This window comes from Peromyscus leucopus, chromosome 15 (genome assembly GCF_004664715.2).
Source record: "Peromyscus leucopus breed LL Stock chromosome 15, UCI_PerLeu_2.1, whole genome shotgun sequence".
NCBI lineage: Eukaryota > Metazoa > Chordata > Mammalia > Rodentia > Cricetidae > Peromyscus > Peromyscus leucopus.
Genome location: NC_051076.1, coordinates 46,504,877 through 46,519,110, shown reverse-complemented (window position 1 = coordinate 46,519,110; position 14,234 = coordinate 46,504,877).

The window sequence follows — 14,234 nt, the reverse complement described above, 5'->3', positions numbered from 1 at the left end:
ATAGACAGATCTTGAAGAGGCATTTCGTCATTTGAGGTTCTCTATCTTTCAGATAACTCTAGCTTGTGTTTAGTTGTCAAAAACTAGCCAGTGTACTTCTGTAAATTTATAGTAGCTATTTAGAATAGAAGCTGTGGAGTTTCACATTGAATTCTATACTTTCATTATCAACTTACTTTTATTCAGTTATCTACTACCAAAAAGAAATAAAAAAAACTATGTCACTTTAGAACTAGAAAAAAATTAGCTTTAATTTTTGAGAATTTTGTTTACTACTTATTTATTTTACATTAAGAAAAAATTCTAATATGCACTAGAAGTTATATGCTTTCATTCTGTATTGTAAGGTTTTGTAAATTTACAATATTTTTTCTTCTCTTATACCATTGTTCATAAATGTGGTAGTCTGAATAATAATGGTCCCCAAAGGTTCATAGATTGAATGCTTAGTCACCAGGAAGGTGACTATTTGAATTTGAAGGGCTAGCAGGATTAGGAGGAATGGCCTTGTTAGAGTAGGTGTATCCTTGTTAGAGTAGTAGCCTCACTGGGGGAAGCGTGTCACTGGGAGTGGGCTTTGATTTCAAAAGCCCATGCCAGGCCCAATGTTTTTGCCTGTGGATTAGGACATGGCTCTCATATACTTCTCCAGTACCATGTCTGGCATACCTGTTGCCATGCTCCCTGTCATGATGATAATGGACTAAGCCTCTGAAATTGTAAACAAATCCCTAATTAAATGCTTCTTTTTGTAAGAAATGCCTTGGTCATGGTGTCTCTTCACAGCCATAAAGCACTAAAAATGTTTAAGGCCCTTTTGTGTGTGGCCTACCTTTGATTCTAAGTTTCTGCTTCATTTATTTCTGAAATGCACTTCAGATATTATCTATGAATATTGAAACATCTTTCACAAGTCTCCAGTTCGGCCCTTACTTTTCATCATTTCATCACCATCATGCCTCAGTCCACTGATCAATATTTCATGGCATCATATTATATTCTTTACATTCTCACCCTGTCTGTCACAGATAAATGACTCATTATTCATATGTGTATATATATATATATACATAATTGAGGTATGATCAGTTAGTATATGTATGTATTTAGAAAACTACATTCTCTTTCATGACTTTATGAAGTTTGGACTTTGTAAAATCGGCTTTCACTTTTCAATTCTCTGTTAGAAAAATATATTTCACACCTGGAATGAAATACCTTAAAAATAATAATGGAATCCAGAAAACCCACTAGCAATTTCATCAATTGTCAGTCTGAAATTGTACAACACCAAGAAAATATCTTGTTCTTGTTGTCTCAAAAGAGGAAGTAGCAAATTTATTTCTAGTTTGGGATCACTCAGTAGAACTTAAAAATTCTGTAATGCTACCAATGTAATTCAGAATCATGAACATGATTTTATTCAAATAAGTACATACTCCAGAGTATTCCTCACATATGTTTTTATAAACAAGTCAAATAGAAAGCTGTGATATTATCTGTTAAAGAACTGATTGTTAAAAGTCCAAAGGGCACATTCCAATTTTCATTTCTTTTCTTTTTTAAGCACCCTGCTTTTGTTGCAAGTGTTCTGGCTTTACTTCTCTAAGCTTGAATTCATTTTGAAAAAGATAAAAATGGAAAGAGAGGAAGGAAAAAAAAGAAGAGTTAAAAAAAAAAACACAGACAAGATATGTGAGTCAACTGAAATTAAAGGACCTTGGTATACCACATCCAAGAAAGTGTGTGTCATCATAAATCCTATGGGATAACTAAGGAAGGACAGAAAGACACATAATCACGTGAATTCAAAAGGTTATTTTAAACCAATGATCAGACAGACTGGATGGAGAGTCATTTATGTAGACCTAGGCTATCCAACAGACAGGGACAGAAAGGTTGCAGGATTTCAAAGACATGTTTGTCTTGATCTTCTCAGTAACTGGTAGGCAATTGCAGACTATATACACGGTGCCTGAAAGAAGATGAAGGGCTTGCAGAGAGTTGAAAAGAATAGTTGGCAATAAAAAAAAAAATGTGAAAGGAAGCCAATTAGTACTAAATAAAATGGTTATCCAGTGGGACTAAATGCAAAAGCAAGGTCATAAATCATATATTGGGATGAGGCAATTAACATGGGCATTATCCTACAGAGTGACATTTTGTGGTAAGGGTCTAAGGTGGAAAGGGACAAGAGAGTGTTGTGAGGTAAGCTATTTTTAGTGAATCAGCTTATACATTTCAAGCAACCAAGTTAACAGATTTTCAGAGTGATAATGATAACTAAAAAAACTTTAGAGTCTTAAATATATACTTGGCTTATTTTCCACATTTTAAATTATTTTTTCTTATCTTTTCAGCAGCTCACAGAGGGGGTATCATCCCCTGTAGAAATGGCCATTCTGACCTTTTAAAGGTTAATCCATATCAGATGTGACACAGTTGCTAAATGGCCCATCATAGTGCAACCCAAGTTGCTGAATGTCATAGCCTGGGACCAGACAGTGTGCTCTTTTGCTCTTCTGGAGGCTTTGTAAGTTGACAATCTTAAGACTTGACTTTTATCTTAGGGACACTCAACAGGATGAAAGGGTGCTTTTCCACCACTGTATCCAGTTCATATAAATGTAACTAGATTTACCCTCCTGATAGTCGACTTCTCCAAATGTATTGTAAATTTCAGTGATAAGCTTCATAAAAATAAATGAGAAATTTAAGATGTATAATTGGCAAAGGAATCTGAAAGAATTTAAGGCACTTCACAGTTCTTGTGACAAGTAGTAGTTTTTGCTGGTGCTATCACATCTTTCCCCAAGTCTCCTCTGAAAGAAGGAATTTAGCATTTTTGAATTCCAAGGAGCTTTGAACTTTATAATTTTATGTAACTTTTTCCTTTTCATACTACATATACCTCAACTCTACTACTGCATTTGGGAAGATTGACTGAAAGAGTACTTGAGCTCTCCTGAAGTGTAGAAGGATGATTAAAGTTGCATTACATGGATCAGTCCGGGAAATGTCTAATCATTCAATCACACATATTAGCACACAGTACTTCCAGTCTCCAGAAGTAGAATTTAGCTCTCAAGAGAAGCTTGAACCAAGCTGTCATGCATAATCAATTTAAGTTAAATGGAAATAATTGAGTACCATCATACGTTTTTAATCTCAAATAAAGAAAGGGATTTTGTTTAAAAAGTCATTGTAGTGTGGAAAAGGTGGATAAAGGAATAGGAGAGAGAAGGTTTCCCTTACGGTAGCAAACACAGAGCCCTAATTAATGACACAATGTGAACTAAACTGAAAGGGGTAGCACAAGGGGCACATAGATAAGGGAATGTTTGACTCCAAAGCCAGCCTACTTTTAAGAAAGTGTTGTTAAAGAGGGAATGCAGGCTGATACAAGATGTGGGTTGAATGGACATTCGGGAGGAAGGGGATCATCTTAGTACAAGGTTTTGTTAAAGAGCATACATTTCAGTGATCAGACAACCAGAGAAGCAGGCAAGCTCACTGCTTATAAAACAAATAATGGAAATCGAACTGTCTCTGGAGTCATAACTAAATGCAAAGCTGTCATGAATTTTATTGTCATTTGTGGAAGTGGGCAGACATTACATATGGGATAAAATATGCATATGAATAATCTCCAGGAACTCAAGGATGCCAATGTAGATATTTATGTTAACTGTTTTTTCTGTATCCTAAATTGATGGATCTTTAAAGGAACACAGAGACTGTTGGTGGGTCAGGGCTATGCTTTAGACATAAGAAGGGTCAGAAAAGGTATTAACCTAAGCGGTGTCAGGGCAAGGGAGGAAGCTGGAGGAAGTGCATCACTCAGTAAAGGGCAGTGATAAATTTATAGATATCCATGACATAAATGTTGGAATGTTTTAGATACCATCAAAAGCTCAAACCTTTGGGTTAGTCACACTGTAAAAGGAGAACACTTTTCATGGAATCAAATCATGGAATGTATTTCTCAATAAAATCATAGGAACAACACTTCAAACCTAGAGAAACAGATCTCCATCCAGGTACAAGAGGCCCAAAGAACTCCCGACAGAACAAGAACTTACTCTAGTTTCAATAATATAAATACAGACTAAAAAAAAGGTATTGAAAACTTCAAGGTATAAACAAATGTATTAAAGAAAGAAAACACTAAAGAAAGGTATTGAAAACTGTAGATTGCATATGTTTTTTAGGCCTGGAAAGATACATTCTAAGTTCTTAAAGACCATAACTCTCAACCCAAATTATTATAAACAGCAAACCTATCCTTTAAAAAATTAGATAAAAGCTGGGCGGTAGTGGCACAAGCTTTTAATCTCAGCACTTGAGAGGCAGAGGCAGGCAGATCTCTGTGAGATCGAGGCCAGCCTGGTCTACAGAGCGAGTTCCAGGTCAGAATCCAAAGCTACACAGAGAAACCCTGTCTTGACAAACTAAAAAAGGAAAATAATTAAATAAGAAGTTAAATTTTCCATGATAAATGCAGATAAATACAATTCATGACCACTTAGCTAGCTCTACAAAGGATACTGGAAGGAATACTTCAGTCTGAAAAGGATAAATGCACCCAAGATGTTACAGGGAATAAAAAGCAAAGCAAACCAAACAAACAACAATGAAAAAAAAAACAGAGAAATTAAATAAAAAGTGGTACAAAAAAGCAAAATCAACAAAACATCAGGAATTAACAAACATCTTTCAATAATTTAAGGGATAAATGAAATTAAGACTTGGTTGTTTGAAAAGATAAGCAAAATTAATAAAATTAGAAAGGAAAAAGGAGACATTACAAAAGATACCAATAAACTTCAGAAAATAATAATGAAATACGTACTTTAAAAACTACATTCTGTGGGAGTCTGTGGGAGGCCAGTTCCAACCTGCTCCCACTTATTGAAGTTTTCTTGGATGGAGGAGAGTGGAATGAGAAAATATTAGATAGAAATACAGAAAAAGTTGAAAAGAAGAAAGACAGAGACACAGGTGAGCTTCAGGATGGCCCTGGATGAATACCCAGTCACCCAGAGGTTTATTCAAAAGGACTTTTTATAATATGCCAAGGGAAGAGGCAAAAGACCTCCCGCTTTCTAAATCAAAACACACTGTACACCCTTCCAAACACCTGATAAACACACCCATGGCTAAATCATCTCCTAATGCAGCCCTTCTGGGTAAAGCAAGCACAAATTCTGAGTAAGGTTTTACTAGGAAGCCTCTGTGGGCCACTAAAGCATTCAATACATTTGAGAAGTCTGAGGAATGGAATAATTTCTAGATGCATATATCATATTGTATTAAGTAGGGTTTGTATTACTGTGATAAACACCATTACAAAAAGCAACTTGAGGAGAAAAGGGTGTTTAGAACTTCATGATCATAAGCCCATCACTGAGAGAAGCCAAGGCATGAACTCAAGGCAGGGAAGGAACTGGAGATAGGAGCTGAAGAGAGATGGTGGAGGAGTGCTGCTGACTGGCTTGTTCCTTATGGAGTGCCTAGTCTGCTTTCTTAAACCACCCAGGACCACCTGCCTAGTAGTAGCTCCGTTCACAGTAGGCTAAGTCCTTTCATATCAATCGATAATCGGAAAAAAAAATGCTTCCATAGTCATGCCTATGTGCTGATCTTAGGGAGAAAATTTGAGGTTTCATCCTCTCAGTTGACCTCCTCTCTGTGACCACCACAGCCAACAGAGTAACAATTTGAGGAAGGCAAGAAGGTTGTTCAGTTCAACATGACTCAGTAGATGGTGTTGGTTTAAACTTTGGGAGTCTGTCCCCAAGTAGTTTAATTTAGGCATATTAAAGCAGAGCAAAACTTGATGAAATTTTTCCTGGTGATAATTAACTCAATCTCATGTGCACAATAAAGCACAAAGTAAACTAAATCAAGATTGGACATGACCACATCTAAATGCTTTGTAAAGAACATGTGACAACTTCCATAAAGATAGGTTATATTGATTGACTGAGATAAATAAGCAAGCTCATGATGGGGTCTGAGGGAGAATTTGGTCTTGGCTGAGAAGATAGTGCAAAGTTCACCAAGCTATTAATGTCATCCAGTCCCAGTGTTCTGGGAAGAAGACAGATTATACATCTCACTCCTTGAAGAGACAACCAGGTGTGTTTAGTATTCCTTGTTCTTGTCTGTGAGCACAAGAATACCCATAATCCCCATAGACTCTAGCTTTTATGGAGCTGACAGAAATCTATCCAGCATACATATCAAAAATAACCCAAGAAGAAATAGTTAATTTTAATAGATTCATATCATAAGTGAGATTGAAGCAATAGTAAAAAGTTCCCAACAAAAACGTCCCAGGACAAGAAAGATTCACTGCAAAATTCTATTAGAACTTCAAAGAATTAACATGGATAAAATTCAAATTATTACATCATAAGGAAGGACAACCACAATCTCTTTTAACAGAGCTAGTATTACCCTGATAAATAAATGTCATAAAGGAACACACACAAATACAATTTTAGACCAGTATCTCTCTGATGAACGTAGATGCAAAAATTCCCAGTAAAACACTGGCAAAACATATAAATATATTTTACCATATAAACATTATAAAAGACAGAAATCATGTTATTATCTCATTATAAAAAGAAAAAACATTTGAAAAATATTCACCATCCCTTTACAATAAAGTCATGGACAGTCTAGGGATGGAGGGAACATACCTCAGCATGATACAGGTTATACACAAGCCTATATATAGCCAACAATATGCTAAGTGGACAAAACCTCAAGAGTTCCCATTAAGATTAGGAACAAGGGCATTGTCTTCACTTAGCCATCAGAGGAATACAGATAAAAGCCAATTAAAACCACGATTCCACCTCATTCCAGTCAGAATGGCCATCACCAGGGACACGAATTACAACTAATTCTAATGTGGAAATGATGAAGAGGGGATCTCTATACAGTGTTGGTGGAAGGATAAACTGGTGAAGCCATTTTGAAAATCTCTCCAGAGATTTTGAAAGATGTATAAATAGAGCTCACATCTGACCCGAATATAGTACATCTGGCCATATACCTGAAAGAAAATTTATATTCTACTAAAGAAATACCTTCACATCCATATTCATTGCTGCTGTATTTACAGTAGCTAAGAAATGAAATCAACCTAGATGGCCAGCAATAGACTAATGGATAAGAAAAATATAGTCTTTGAACACAATTGGAAATTACTCAGCTATGAAAGAAAATGAAATTATGAGTACTGAAGGTCAATGGATCAAAGTAGAAAATTTTTCTTACTGATTGGGGTAAGTCAAGCTCAGAAAGCCAAACATTTCTGTAGGGCTGGGTTTGTGGATAAATATTGTTTAAATCTGGCTTTGTCTTGGAATGTCTTGTTCATTCTGTCTATGATGATTGAAAGTTTTGCTGGGTATATTAGTCTGGGCTGACATCCATGGGCTCTTAGTGTCTGCATTACATCTGTCCAGGTCCTCTGGCTTTCAAAGTCTCCATTGAGAAATCGGGTGTTATTCTGATAGGTTTGCCTTTATAGGTCACTTGGCCTTTTTCCTTTGCTGCTCTTAATATTCTTTCTTTATTCTGCACATTTAGTTGTTTAATTATTATGTGTCGAGGGGACATTTTTGGGGGTCTAGTCTGTTTGGTGTTCTATAGGCTTCTTGTATCTTCATAGGCATTTCCTTCTTTAAGTTGGGAAAGATGTCTTCTATGATTTTGTTGAATATATTTTCTGTGCCTTTGAGTTGGTATTCTTCACCTTCTTCTATCCCTATAATTCATAGGTTTGGTCTTTTCATGGTGTCCCAAATTTCTTGGACATTTTGGTTCATGACTTTGTTGGCTTTAGTGTTTTCTTTGACTGATGAAACTATTTCCTCTGCTGTATCTTCAATGCCAGAGATCCTCTCTTCCATTTCTTGCATTCTGTTGATTATACTTGCATCTAAAGTTCCGATCTTTTACTCAGATTTTCTATTTCCAGCATTCTCTCTGTTTGTGTCTTCTGCATTTATTCTATTTATCTTTTCAGGTCTTGGACTGTTTCCTTTATTTGTTTCATTGCTTTTTCATGATTTTCTTTCAGTACTTTATTGTTTTCTTCCAGTACTTTATTGTTTTCTTCTAATTTGTTTGCCCTTTCCTCTAGTTGTTTACAGTGTTCTTCCCATTTTCTTGTCTTTTCCTCTACACAAGCCTCTACCTTCTTCATGATGTTATTCATAAGGCTGTTTTCTTCTGCTTCTTCCAACTTTTGATGTTCAGGTCTAGATGTTGGAGGTGGGCTAGGTTCTGGTGATGCTGTATTGCTCTTCATTTTGTTGTATGTACTTCTGCCTTGACGTCTGCCCATCTCCTTGTGGTTCCTTCTTGGTCTTATCAGTGCACTTGGTTCAGACAGAGCTGACAGATTCAGGAAGTCTCTCTCTCTCTCTTGTCCAGATGGGAGCTCTCTTGTCCAAATGGGAACTCCAAGGCAGAATGGAAGCTCTTATCTGGACGGGAAGTCTGGGGCAGGATGGGATCTTTTGTCCAGACAGGAATTCCGGGCTAGGATGTGCACTCTTGTCCAGAAGGGAAGTCCAGGTCAGGATGTGAGCTCTTGTCCAGAAGGGAAGTCCAGGGCAGGATGGGAGCTGGGGGCCAGTATCTAAGTCCCAGGAAGTGGCTGGGGTCTCGGGGGATGGCTGTGGGGGCAGGGCTTGGAGATTGCAGGGGCTGCTGGTGGGGGTGGTTGGAGAAGGAGATCCTTCCCGGTGGAGCTAGAAGGGGACCTGTCTGGTGGCTAGAACCAGGGGCCAAGTTGGGCAGGTCTTCCCAGAGTGGCTGGTGCCCAGGGATGGGGTCCGGGCTGGGCCAAAGATACCCCACCAAAGACTGGTGGCAATGGCTGAGAGACAGCCGGGACTGACCTACTCTGGTGATGGGATGGCCAAACACCCTAATAGTTGTGCCAGAAACCCCATCCAAGGACTGAGGAATCTGGATGCAGAGATCCACAGCTAGGCCCCAGGTGGAGTGCTGGGAGTCTAATTAGTGAGAAAGAGGCGGGTTTATATGAGCGAGAATTGTTGAAACCAAGGTTGGATAAAGCACAGGGACAAATAGCCAAAGGAATGGAAACACATGAACTATGAACCAAAGGCTGAGGGGCCCCCAACTGGATCAGGCCCTCTGAATAGGTGAGACAGTTGATTGGCTTGATCTGTTTGGGAGGCATCTAGGCAGTGGTGCCAGGTCCTGGGACTTACGCAGGGAAGCTTGGCTCAATCTGGGAGGAGGGGACTGGACCTGCCTGGACTGAGTCTATCAGGTTGATCTCAGTCCTCAGGGAAGGCCTTGCTCTGGAGGAGGTGGGAATGGGAGGTGGGCTGGGGGGAAGGGGAGGGGAGCAGGAAGGGGGAGAACAAAGGAATCTGTGGCTGTTATGTAGAACTGAATAGTATTGTAAAATAAAATAAAATAATAACAATAAAAAAAGAAAGCCAAACATTTGTGTTCACTCTCAAATGCAGATTTCAGCTTCAAATCATTTGTTTTGTGTACTTAACTTGAACCACTAGTGAAAGCCAGGAGAATAGAAAGAGGTTTTGAGGGGGAGTCCAAAGGAATAAAGGACAGTAGATTATAGAAAGAAGTGAGAGAGAATAATAGGGATAGAAATGTTTAAGCATGGAAGTGTGGGGGTATAGAGGGGTTTTGAAAAAAGCCCTATGAATGCCTATTTTTCTCTCAACCCAACTTAAAAACAAGGGCAAGAAAGGGCAGTAAAATACAAATGAGAACAAATAAGAGGCAGAGAATGAAAGAATGAGTTAAAGGGGAATGAAGAATGAAATAAGAATCAAAGACTAAATAGTTCAGAGACCTAGGGTAGAACCAAGCAGGACTGGTAAAAAAAAAAAAAAAAGAGTGAGTTCTAGGAAAGGCACAAAGCTACACAGAGAAACCCTGTCTCAAAAAACCAAAAATAAATAAATAAATAAATAAATAAATAAATAAATAAATAAAAGATTTAAGTAAGGATTTTTCAGTAGTTGGAGATTGTGTCCTCAGTCAACTGCAGCTCTCAGTGTCAATCTAATGTTAGAAACAGTCTGAAAAAGTGGCAAAGCCACTTCTCTTTGCTTTCTACTTTCCAGATACACTGCATTTATTCCAGTTTTTATACTGAACAATTCTGTATCCCTTCCACACTTTACCATATGTGTTATTGCATTTGAATGAAAACCTCACCAGTCTGCCATCCTAAAAAAGCCTAATGATTTCAGGTCAAAAATAAAGTAAATTTCCCTGGAAGTCTTTTCTTATTTTCAACAATTGGCCAGACATCTTTTCTCTGTTCTTTCTATTTTACAATTCATTATGAAGAAAAGTGGATTTTAAGATCAAAGCCTTAAACACAAGTCATCAAAGTAATAGACAACAAGAAGAAAGCAGAGTGGAAACACTTCAGGATATTGGTCTGCACAAAGAGTTTTTGCTAAGACTTCAAAGCATGAAAAAACAAAAGCAAAAATAAACAAAGGGATTACATCAAACTAAAAAGCCTTTCTACAGCAAAGGAACAATGGGCAGAGTAAAGAGAGGACCTACACAATAGAAGAAAAATATTTGCAAGCTATTCATTTGACATGGGATTAACATTTAGAATACATATTAGGCACCCAAACAATTTACCAGTAAAAGAAAGAAGAGAAAGAACATACTCAGATTTAAAACATTGGTAAATGATTTGAATAGGTGCTTATAAAAATGACACACAATGCCCAACAAGTGTCCAAAACATACTCAACATAACAAACTTTCAGGAAAATAGAAATAAAACCCACAATAAGCTATCCTTTCACTTCAATAAAAATGGTTATTATCAAGAAGACAAAATAGGGGTGGGGGTATGACTCAGTAATAAAGTGTTTGCTGTACAAGTGTGAGAACAAGAGTTTAGATCCCAAAGACCTACATTCAGAAAACAAATAAATGAAGCATGGCTGTAGGGGCTACATTAGTCCAAGTACTGAGGAAGGAGAGGCAGGCAGATCCCTGGAGCCTGGAGTTTATCGTCCAGCTTATCTACCTGGTTCCATCTCACAAAATGAGGTGAAGAATGAGTAAGGAAGATACCCAATGTCTCCTTCCTCTCTTTCTCTCTTGCAAGCGTCACAGTCCCATGCACACACACATATGTTGGCATATGCACATCATATATACATAAAAAGAAGATTCCAATTCCTGTGATGATATTGAGAAAGGAAAACCTATACACACTGTTGGTGTGGAAATGTAAATTGATATTTATAGAACTGTATATTAAAGTACTCACATTATTCGTTTGTAGAAGTGGAAGTGCTATCAGGATTTCCCCTAGTTAATGATAGTGTTACATCAACTAATTGGTTATATTTTAGCCAAGTAACAGATGCTCATTTTTAAAATTCTACTATGTAGCATAGATTACTAAGCACTATGCCATGTTTATATTAGAGAACTATGGCATCCAGGCTCTTCCCTGTATATCTATTACCTCTATTCATTATTTGATCTATAACCTAACTTTAAAAATGGGACAAGAGAATAAGACCCTGTACTTCCAGAATGCTATTTCTTATGCACCACATATTCCTTATTTAATCAGTTTTAGCCTTTGCAAGCTGAATGAGTATAGTTATAAACTTCCTATCTTATGTATTCAGTTTTAGAATGACCTCCACACCCATGAACATTAACAGAGAAAAGAGAGAGAAAAACAATATTTACCTTATCCAGCTTCATCCAAAACAAGGAGCTTTATGTGATTTCAGCTTGACAAGTAAAGTTCTGGGCAGGCACATGTCACTATGAGGCAATAGAGTACAAAAGATAGGAGATACTGTAGAAAGTACAGGCTGTAAGTAAGTAATTAAGATTAGGAGCAAATGGTGAAAGATTTTCTAAATCCAAGACATTTGATCCTTTTATATCAACTGTAACATACAGCATAAATGTCAGGCATTTTCCTCAGCTTGAAAGATGTTTTCTATAAATTTTAAGGTAAACGTGATCACTAAAACGAAATGAACCAAATACAGAGAGTATCCCTTTGACAAACAAGTGTAGTTCATATGTAAACAATACTTATTTTAAATATATTTTGATCAAATATTTCTACCAAAAATCTTTCTGTGTCTCTTTCCCCTTCTGCCTCTTCTATTTTTCTTCAAATTTCCTGCTCATTTTTGTTTTGTTTTTACTTTATCCCCATTTTATATTTGGTTTCCCATATGCCAATTATTTGAAAATTATTTGAGTGACTATTTCATATCAGACTCTTTTTGTACAGAATGTACTGTGTGACACACAAGAGTAATTATATGCCATATGTTTTCTGGAGCCAGCGATTAAAATTGTTCTGACACATAAATTACAAAGCAGCCCATTGGGATTATTGTTCTCTATCCCTCCTTGCAGCTCCACCCATTTTTGAAAGGATTCCAGAATCTAGTCAGTTCTTGTGGCCCAGATTTACCCTATGAAAATTGATATATGCTGAAACTGAATCTTCTATGAGATTCACTTTCCATTTCTAAAAATAAGTATGGACTGAAACTATAATCCAGTTGGCAGTGTCCTTGGTAAGACTGACAATAAAAGATAACAGTATAACCCCTGTCTGCTTAGCAGTGCAACAAAGTAGAACACATTCACAAGATCTCTACTGTATACTTTCTTATGTACTGTACATTAATATTGCCATGGATTTCCTAGCCAAGATTCAAGACAGAGTAACGCTTGCATCATCTCAGGATACTCATGGAAGAAAAAGAATCATATGTGTAAACGTTGTATAGAGAATTCTTCCAACTTAGCATTCACAAATGACCTCCTAATAAATGTAATATTGGGCAGAAATGAACACACTACTGTGTTTTCTAATCTCATTAATGGAAGGCTTACTGGCTCTGGCTTATTATTTATCATTTCTCCCTTGTGTCTTTGTATACACTTGAATTAAGTTTAGGAAAGCATCTCTCTTGTAATTCAGAAGTTATGTACAGCTGTTTTATCAGGGAGGTTTAGGTATGTTAGAGTCTCTTGAATAGACCTTTTAAGGTCTTAGGCTTTATTACTACCTGCAATTTCAGCTTATGTTCATTTCTCATGGTGATTCCATAGTGTTGAACAAAGCTTTCCAAGTCTCTAACTTGCAAGCCAGCTTGTGTCTATTTATCACCATGCTTTTGTAATTTCTTTCAGTTCTGGCTTTGTGATTTTTGTTCTGTCAACCAAATGGAAAATGTATTAGCTCAATGAATAGTGTTTTGGACTGAGGAAAATCGACTGTGGTTATTTCTTGTGATTTCCAAGTACCTATTACTGGTAAAAGGAATAAAACTAATATAAAATATAAGGCAACAGTCTAATTTTTCACAGTGCCGGTGATCTTATTTATTTCTTGCCCATGACTGCCTCCTGGTTTCGCTTACTTTTTGCCCTTTTCTGGTATCTCAATCTCCTTGCAGTGGAGGAAAATCATTCTCTTTCCTCATATATTCTCTGTATAATTGGAATATTATTCTTTTGCCTTTCATGGGGAAAAATGAAGGGTAGTACAATGAGGAAATAGAACCTGGAAGTCTCATACCTCAACTCTACAAATTCAAAATGTATCACAATCCTTCTCCCCACTTTACCCTAATGCTGTAAGAGCACTTGGCTATCCAGATGATGATGTTATGACCAAAGGTCATAAAACCTCAAGATCATCAGACTTCAGGATTCTACAGATAAAATAGCCTGTGTTAAAAAAAAAAAAAAAAAAGTCACTTGGAACTGGAGAGATGGTTCAGCAGTTAAGAGCACTGGCTGTTTTTAATGGAACCCAGGTTCAGTTCCTACCTCCCAAACCATGAATTACTCATATTTTCCTCCAGTTCAAGGAGATCTGATACCTATCTCTGGCCTTCATGGGTGCCAGGCATACAACATGATACAAAAATCCATATGCAGGCAAGATAGACATACATATAATATAAAATTAGATTTTAAAAATGAATCTCTGTGTGAGATCTATTCCTTCATAGCCAAATGTGCATTTGGATGACAGACCAAACATTGGTGTCACTGAACATTTAAAGTGCATGATCTGCTTCAGTGGGGTGTTGTGATTAGAATCTATAACTAATGAAGCACCTAACATATTCATTCTATCCATCTCTGTGGCAGAATACATTTCTTCAAGA